The following is a 9,711-nucleotide window of genomic DNA, read 5'->3' as shown; positions in this document are numbered from 1 at the left end:
TCAAACATTCCTTTCTCCAGTCCTACTCAGGACCCCACCCCCCAGCTCTTTTTCCGGTAGAATGATGACTGTGTCAGTGTCATTTCCTGCTCCTGCCCCGAACTGGAAAACTTCATCAACTTTGTTTCCAATTTCCACCCTTCCCTCACCTTCACATGATCTATCTCCGACACTTCCCTTCCCTTTGTGACTTCTCTGTCTCCATCTCTGAGGATAAGGCTGTCCACTAATATTCATTCTAAGCCCACTGACTCCCACAGTTACCTTGACTACACTTCCTCACACCCTTCTTCTTGTAAGGACTCCATTCCATTCTCCCAGTTTTTCCATCTCAGACACATCATTTCTGATGATGCAACCTTCGACAACAGCACTTCTGATGTGTTTTCATTTTTCCTCAACCGAGGATTTCCCCCCAGCTGTGGTTGACAGGGCTCTCAACCATGTCTGACACATTTCCTGCACTTCGGTCCTCATCCCTTCTCCTCCCTCCCAGAACTGCAATCAAGTTCCACCCGACCTGCCTGCACATCCAAAGGATCATTATCCACCATTTCTGCCACCTCCAGCGTGATGCCATTACCAAACACATCTTCCCCTCCCCTGTCAGCAATCCAAAGGACTGTTCCCTCCGTGACTCCCTTGTCCACTCCTGCATTACCCCTGACACCTTGTCCCCTTCCCATGACATCTTTGCATGTAATTGCAGGAGGCATAGATCCTGTCCTTTTACCTCCCCTCTCTTCACCATCCAAGGCCCCAAACGCTCCTTCCAGGTGAAGCAGTGATTTACTTGTACTTCTTTCAATTTAATACATTGTATTCGCTGCTCACAATGCAGCCACCTCTACATTGGGGAGATCAAACATAGATTGGGTGACTGCTTTGCGGAACATCTCTGCTCAGTCCGCAAGCATAAACCCAAGCTTCCGGTTGCTTGCCATTTCAATTCACCACCCTGCTCTCTTGCCCACATTTCTGTCCTCGGCCTGCTGCAGTGTTCCAGTGAAGCAAGCTCCAGGAACAGAACCTCATTTTCTGATTAGACACTCAACAGCCTTCCGGACTGAACATTGAGTACAAAAATTTCAGAGCATGACTGGCTCTTTTAGATTATTTTATTTTATTTTATCATTTTTTGTCACCATGTGTCTGCCTTAATCTTGATTTTTCAAGTTTGTGCTTTTGGACAGAACTGTTCATTATTCTGTCATTAACACTCTCTCTATACTAATGTTTTGCCTTTCACTGCACCCTTAGCACTCTCCCTTTACCGCATGACCTATTTGTCAGTTAATCTCTCCTGCCCTCTGCCCTAACACATACCTTCCATTTTGTTCTCTTCCCCACCTCCACCCCCATCCCTCCGACAACCCCACTTCACTTACTTAAAACCTATTACATTGAGTGTGGGACAAATTCCATCCATCCTTTGTACTGTATGAGATTAATTTTGCCACACTTTCTGGTACATTATATGACAGTGAATTTAATTCTAAATATATCTGTGGTACTGTGTCTGAGTGTGAGATTATTTGAGTGTCAGTCTCTGGAACTAAATGTGATTGTGTGATTCATTCTGTGTGTCATTCATGAGTGTTGTATGGGAATGTGGGGCAGCTTCTGTATCTATCTGCTACTGTGGCTGAATGTGGATATCATTCTGTATCTGTCAATGTCTGGAACTAAATGTGAGTGTGAGCTTCATTGTGTATGCATCAATCTTATTGTCAGAATGTGTTTGATTCATTCTCAATGTGTCAGTCTAAGGTACTATGTATGTGCGTGGTTTTAATTATGTGTGTCACTTTATGTGAGCTTGGGTCTCATTGTATATCTGTCACTCTCTGGTTCTTTCCGTGACAGTGAGATTAATTCTCTATCTGCTGGTCTCTGAAATTAATTGATTTTGTGATTCACTCTGTGTCTGTCAGTCTATGATACTGTGAATAATTGGGGGATATATATGGTGTTTGTCTGAACTTGGTATTGAGTATGATTGTAGTGATTCATTGTGTATCTGTCAGTATCCAGACTGAATGTGAAACAAGATGCATTCTGCACATGTAAATAACTGGTATTCTATGGAAGTGAACTCAGTACCGAAGAAGGGTCACTGACCCGAAACGTTAACTCTGCTTCTCTTTCCACAGATGCTGCCAGACCTGCTGAGTGAATCCAGCATTTCTTGTTTTTGTTTCAGATTTCCAGCATCCGCAGTATTTTGCTTTTATCTATAATATGCCTGTCAGTCTTTGACACTGTATCTGATTGTGGTATTGACTCAATATCTTTCAGGTTTTGGTACTATATATGGGTGTGGATCAAGTTCTGCATGTCAGTCTCTGTTACTCTATGTGAGTGTGGGAAAACCTTTATGTAACTGTCAGTCTCTTGCAATGAATGCAAGTGTGGGATTAATTCTCTTTTCAACAGTATCTGGTACTGACTGTGAGCATGTGACTCCTCCAATATCTGTCAATGTTTGCTCTTGTATGTGAATGTGCAATGCTTCCTATGTCTTTCAGTGCCTAGTACAGTGTGCATGGGTGGGATTAATTCTGTACCTGTCAGTATCTGGCACTGAATGAGATTGTGGGATTCATTCTTAGAATTAGAATTAGAACATTACAGCGCAGTACAGGCCCTTCGGCCCTCGATGTTGCGCCGACCTGTGAAACCATCTGACCTACACTATTCCATTTTCATCCATATGTCTATCCAATGACCACTTAAATGCCCTTACAGTTGGCGAGTCTACTACTGTTGCAGGCAGGGCATTCCACGCCCCTACTACTCTGAGTAAAGAAACTACCTCTGACATCTGTCCTATATCTATCACCCCTCAACTTAAAGCAATGTCCCCTCGTGTTTGTCATCACCATCCGAGGAAAAAGACTCTCACTATCCACCCTATCCAACCCTCTGATTATCTTATATGTCTCTATTAAGTCACCTCTCCTCCTCCATCTCTCCAACGAAAACAACCTCAAGTACCTCAGGCTTTCCTCGTAAGACCTTCCCTCCATACCAGGCAACATCCTAGTAAATCTCCTCTGCACCCTTTCCATAGCTTCCACATCCTTCCTATAATGCAGTGACCAGAACTGCACGCAATACTCCAGGTGCGGTCTCACCAGAGTTTTGTACAGCTGCAGCATGACCTCGTGGCTCCGAAACTCGATCCCCCTACTAATAAAAGCTAACACACCATATGCCTTCTTAACAGCCCTATTAACCTGGGTAGAAACCTTCAGGGATTTATGCACCTGGACACCAAGATCTCTCTGTTCATCTACACTACCAAGAATCTTCCCATTAGCCCAGTACTCTGCATTCCTGTTAATCCTTCCAAAGTGAGTCACCTCACACTTTTCAGCATTAAACTCCATTTTCCATCTCTCAGCCCAGCTCTGCAGCCTATCTATGTCCCTCTGTACCCTACAACATCCTTCTGCAGTATCCACAACTCCACCGACCTTCGTGTCATCCGCAAATTTACTAACCCACCCTTCTACATCCTCTTCCAGGTCATTTATAAAAATGGCAAACAGCAGTGGCCCCAAAACAGATCCTTCCGGTACACCACTAGTAACTAAACGCCAGGATGAACATTTGCCATCAACCACCACCCTCTGTCTTCTGTCAGCTAGCCAATTTCTGATCCAAAGTTCTAAATCACCTTCAACCCCATACTTCCGTATTTTCTGCAATAGTCTACCGTGGGGAACCTTATCAAATGCCTTACTGAAATCCATATACACCACATCCACTGCTTTACCCTCATCCACCTGTTTGGTCACCTTCTCGAAAAACTCAATAAGGTTTGTGAGGCACGACCTACCCGTCACAAAACCGTGCTGACTATCGCTAATGAACTTATTCTTTTCAAGATGATTATAAATCCTATCTCTTATAACCTTTTCCAACATTTTACCCACAACCGAAGTAAGGCTCACAGGTCTATAATAACCAGAGCTGTCTCTACTCCCCTTCTTGAACAAGGGGACAACATTTGCTATCCTCCATTCTTCCAGCACTATTCCTGTCGACAATGACGACAAAGATCAAGGACAAAGGCTCTGCACTCTCCTCCCTAGCTTCCCAGAGAATCCTAGGATAAATCCCATCTGGCCCAGGGGAATTATCTATTTTCACACTTTCCAAAATTGACAACACCTCCTCCTTGTGAACCTCAACCCCATCTCGCCTAGTAGCCTGAATCTCAGTATTCTCCTCAACAACATTTTGTTTCTCTACTGTAAATACTGACGCAAAATATTCATTTAACACTTCCCCTACCTCCTCTGATTCCACACACAACTTTCCACTACGATCCTTGATTGGCCCTAATCTAACTCTAGTCATTCTTTTATTCCTGATATACCTATAGAAAGCCTTAGGGTTTTCCCTGATCCTATCCGCCAATGACTTCTCGTGTCCTCTCCTTGCTCTTCTTAGCTCTCCCTTTAGATCCTTCCTGGCTCGCTTGTAACTCTCAAGCGCCCTAACTGAGCCTTCACGTCTCATCCTAACATAAGCCTTCTTCTTCCTCTTGACAAGCGCTTCAACCTCTTTAGTAAACCACGGCTCCCTCGCTCGACAACTTCCTCCCTGCCTGACAGGTACATACTTATCAAGGACACGCAGTAGCTGCACATTGAATAAGCTCCACATTTCGATTGTTCCCATCCCCTGCAGTTTCCTTCCCCATCCTACACATTCTAAATCTTGCCTAATCGCATCATAATTTCCTTTCCCCCAGCTATAATTTTTGCCCTGCCCATCACTAAGGTAAACCTAACCGAATTGTGATCACTATCACCAAAGTGCTCACCTACATCTAAATCTAACAGCTGGCCGGGTTCATTACCCAGTACCAAATCCAATGTGGCATCGGCCCTGGTTGGTCTGTCTACATACTGTGTCAGAAAACCCTCCTGCACACACTGGACAAAAACTGACCCATTTAAAGTACTCGAACTATAGTATTTCCAGTCGATATTTGGAAAGTTAAAGTCCCCCATAACAACTACCCTGTTACTCTCGCCCCTGTCGAGAATCATCTTCGCTATCCTTTCCTCTACATCTCTGGAACTATTTGGAGGTCTATAAAAGACTCCCAACAGGGTGACCTCACCTCTCCTGTTTCTAACCTCGGCCCATACTACCTCAGTAGACGAGTCCTCAAACGTCCTTTCTGTCGCTGTAATACTCTCCTTGATTAACAATGCCACCCCCCCTTTTACCATCTTCTCTGTTCTTACTGAAACATCTAAATCCCAGAACCTGCAACATCCATTCCTGCCCCTGCTCTGCCCATGTCTCCGAAATGGCCACTACATCGAGATCCCAGGTACCAACCCATGCTGCAAGCTCACCCACCTTGTTCCGGATGCTCCTGGCGTTGAAGTAGGCACACTTTAAACCAGGTTCTTGCTTGCCAGTGCCCTCTTGCGTCCTTGTAACCTTATCCCTGACCTCACTACTCAACATCCTGCACACTGGCACTACATTTTAGGTTCCCATTCCCCTGCTGAATTAGTTTAAACCCCCCCCCCTCCGAAGAGCACTAGCAAATCTCCCCCCCAGGATATTGGTACCCCTCTGGTTCAGGTGAAGACCATCCTGTTTGTAGATGTCCCACCTACCCCAGAAAGAGCCCCAATTATCCAGGAAACCAAAACCCTCCCTCCTACACCATCCCTGCAGCCACGTGTTCAACTCCTCTCTCTCCCTATTCCTCGCTTCGCTATCACGTGGCACGGGCAACAACCCAGAGATAAAACTCTGTTTGTTCTCGCTCTAAGCTTCCACCCTAGCTCCCTGAATTTCTGCCTTAAATCCCCATCTCTCTTCCTACCTATGTCGTTGGTGCCTATGTGGACCACGACTTGGGGCTGCTCCCCCTCCCCCTTAAGAATCCCAAAAACACGATCCGAGACATCACGAACCCTGGCACCTGGGAGGCAACATACCAACCGTGCTTCTCTCTCATTCCCACAGAACCTCCTATCTGTTCCCCTAACTATGGAGTCCCCAATGATTAAAGCTCTGCTCCTCTTCCCCCTTCCCTTCTGAGCAACAGGGACAGACTCTGTGCCAGATACCCGTACCCCATTGCTTACCCCTGGTAAGTCGTCCCCCGCAACAGTATCCAAAACGGTATACCTGTTGTTGAGGGAAACGGCCAGAGGGGATCCCTGCACTGCCTGCTGGTTCCCTCTCCTTCCCCTGACGGTAACCCATCTACCTACTTTTACCTGAGGTGTGACTACCTCCCCATAACTCCTCTCAATAACCCCCTCCGCCTCCCGAATGATCCGAAGTTCATCCTGCTCCAGCTCCTGTTTCCTAACGCGGTTCTCGAGGAGCTGGAGTTGGGTGCACTTCCCGCAGATGCAGTCAGCAGGGACACTCTTGGCGACCCTGACCTCCCACATTCCGCAGGAGGAACATACAACTGCCTTCACTTCCATTCCCTCTATTCTAAATTCCCAACAAATCTACTGAAAAACCAAAAAAACAAACTGTCAAAACTTGTTCGGTTAGCAATGCAACGGACAGAACTTCTTAAATAAAAAGCTTACCTTATCAACACAACAGAGTCCTTTTTTTTTATTTCCAAAATATACTTTATTCATAAAAATCTGTAAAAATTACATTGCCAAACAGTACCAAAAAATACAAACATTGCAAGGGAGATCAGTTTCCTTCAATACTGTCATGAGTTTCTTCCCAACCCTTCCGTTTCACAATTGTCATGTCAATTACAGTTTTACACTTACAGCAATTGAGAATTTTAACGACACAGTTCGAGGGGTTTCCCTAGAATCCAGCCCCTCAGTCAAGCTTGGTGGGGGACCCTTACACTGTGCTCTTTCCCCATTGAGCCTTTGCTGCGGCTGCCCCAAGCTTTAGTGCGTCCCTCAGCACGTCGTCCTGGACCTTGGAATGTGCCAGTCTGCAACATTCGGTGGTGGACAACTCTTTGCGCTGGAAGACCAGCAAGATTCGGGCAGACCAAAGGGCGTCTTTCACCGAATTGATAGTCCTCCAGCAGCAGTTGATGTTTGTCTCGGTGTGCGTCCCTGGGAACAGCCCAGAGAGCACAGACTCCTGTGTGACAGAGCTGCTTGGGATGAACCTTGACAAAAACCACATCATCTCTTTCCACACCTTCTTTGCAAAGGCACATTCCAGGAGGAGGTGGGCGACCGTCTCTTCCCCACCACAGCCAACGCGGGGGCACTGTGCGGAGGGGGCGAGACTTCGGGTGTGCATGTAGGATCTGACGGGGAGGGCCCTTCTCACCACCAGCCAAGCTACGTCTTGGTGCTTGTTTGAAAGTTCTGGTGATGAGGCATTCCGCCAAATGACTTTGACGGTCTGCTCGGGGAACCATCCGACATGATCCACTGTTTCCTTTTCCCGTAGGGCCTTGAGGACATTCCGTGCAGACCACTGCCTGATGGACCGGTGGTCAAAGGTGTTTTCCCGCAGAAACTGCTCCACGAAGGATAGGTGGTACGGCACGGCCCAACTGCACGGAGCGTTCCGCGGCAATGTGACCAGGCCCATCCTTCGCAACACCGGGGACAGATCGAACCTCAGCACGTAGTGAGACTTGGAGTTTGCGTACTGGGGATCGACACACAGCTTGATGCAGCCACACACGAAGGTGGTCATCAGGATGAGGGCCGCGTTGGGTACATTTTTCCCGCCCTTGTCCAGAGATTTGAACATCGTGTCCCTCCGGACCCGGTCCATTTTAGATCCCCAGACGAAGCGGAAACTGGCTCGGGTTACTGCCACGGCGCAGGAGTGGGGTATGGGCCAGACCTGCGCCACGTAGAGCAACAACGTGAGCGCCTCGCACCTGATGACCAGGTTCTTACCCACAATGGAGAGAGATCACTGCCCCCACATGCCCAACTTTTGTCGTACCTTGGCTACTCGCTCCTCCCATGTTTTGGTGCACGCCCCGGCCCTTCCGAACCATATCCCCAGCACCTTCAGGTAGTCTGACCTGACGGTGAAGGGGACAAAGGATCGGTCAGCCCAGTTGCCAAAGAACATGGCCTCGCTCTTGCCGTGGTTAACTTTGGCTCCCGAGGCCAGTTCGAACTGGTCGCAGATGCTCATCAGTCTGCGCACGGACAGCGGATCCGAGCAGAAAACGGCGACGTCATCCATGTACAGGGATGTTTTGACCTGAGTACCTCCGCTGCCTGGGATTGTCACCCCTCTTATGCTCGCATCCTTCCTAATAGACTCAGCAAAGGGTTCAATACAGCAAACAAACAAGACCGGGGACAGAGGGCAGCCCTGTCTGACTCCAGATTTGATCGGGTAACTTTCCAATTCCCACCCGTTGATTGAGACTGCGCTCCTGATGTTTGTGGAGAGCAGTTGGATCCAATTGCAGATTCCCTCCCCAAACCCCATTTTGGAAAGCACGTCCATCATGTAGGCGTGCGATATCCTGTCAAAAGCCTTCTCCTGGTCCAGGCTGATGAGGCAGGTGTCCACCCTCCTGTCCCGTACGTAGGCGATCGTATCCCTGAGTAGCCCGAGACTATCAGAGATCTTCCTGCCGGGTACAGTACAGGTCTGATCGGGGTGAATCACCAACTCCAGAGCAGACTTGACTCGACTGGCTATGACTTTGGACAGAATCATGTAATCAACATTAAGCAGTGAGATGGGCCGCCAATTTCTGATTTCTGCCCTCTCCCCCTTCTGCTTGTAAATGAGGGTGATGATGCCTTTTCTCATGGCTTCTGACATGCCGCCGGCCAGGAGCATACTCTCGTATACTTCCAGCAGGTCCGAGCCGACCCAGTCCCACAGGGCCGAGTACAACTCGACCGGTAAGCCGTCGCTCCCGGGAGTTTTACTCGTCTCGAAAGACTCGACGGCCTTTGTTAGCTCGTCCAGAATTAGCGGCTTGTCCAGTCTCTCCCTCCTGCTGTCATCTAAGGCCTCTGTGATAGATGACAGGAAGGACTGGGAGGCTCTGCTGTCTGTGGGCTTCGCGTCATACAGCCCAGCATAAAAGGATTTGCTGATCCTCAGTATGTCGGACTGCGAAGACGTTACCGAGCCATCTTCTCCCTTCAGGCTGCTGATAAAAGAGCTCTCTCTGTGTACCTTTTGGAAGAAGTAACGCGAGCACGTCTCATCCTGCTCGATGGAGCGGACTCTGGACCGGAAGATGATCTTGGAGGCCTCCTTGGCAAAGAGCGAGGCCTGCTGGCTCTTCACCTCTTGGAGGTCCTCCTTGAACTCGACCCCCATTGACTGCAACCGGAGTAGATTTTGCATAATTTTCTGGAGTCGGGACAGTTCCCTCTGTCTCTCTCTCGCCTTCTGAACACCTTTGTGGATGAAGAACCTCTTGATGTTCTCCTTAATCGCTTCCCACCAGTGAACTGGAGACTCAAAGAGGGGTTTCACGGTCCTCCAACCTTTGTAATCCCTTTTGAGTTCCTCAACGTTCTCTGTGGTCAGCAGTGTCGCATTGAGCTTCCACGTCCCTCTGCCAACCCGCTGGTCGTCCTGTAAGTGACAGTCGGCCAGTAAGAGGCAGTGGTCGGAGAAGAACACCGGCTTGACGTCGGTGGATCCAACCGTGACAGCACGGGACCCAAACAGGAAGTCAATCCTGGAACGGGCAGACCCGTCCGATCTTGACCATGTGTATCTGCG

This window comes from Heterodontus francisci, unplaced genomic scaffold, assembly GCF_036365525.1.
Source record: "Heterodontus francisci isolate sHetFra1 unplaced genomic scaffold, sHetFra1.hap1 HAP1_SCAFFOLD_61, whole genome shotgun sequence".
In the NCBI taxonomy this organism is placed as follows: domain Eukaryota; kingdom Metazoa; phylum Chordata; class Chondrichthyes; order Heterodontiformes; family Heterodontidae; genus Heterodontus; species Heterodontus francisci.
The sequence above is the reverse complement of the archived record's forward strand: the minus strand, read 5'-3'. Positions refer to the sequence as shown.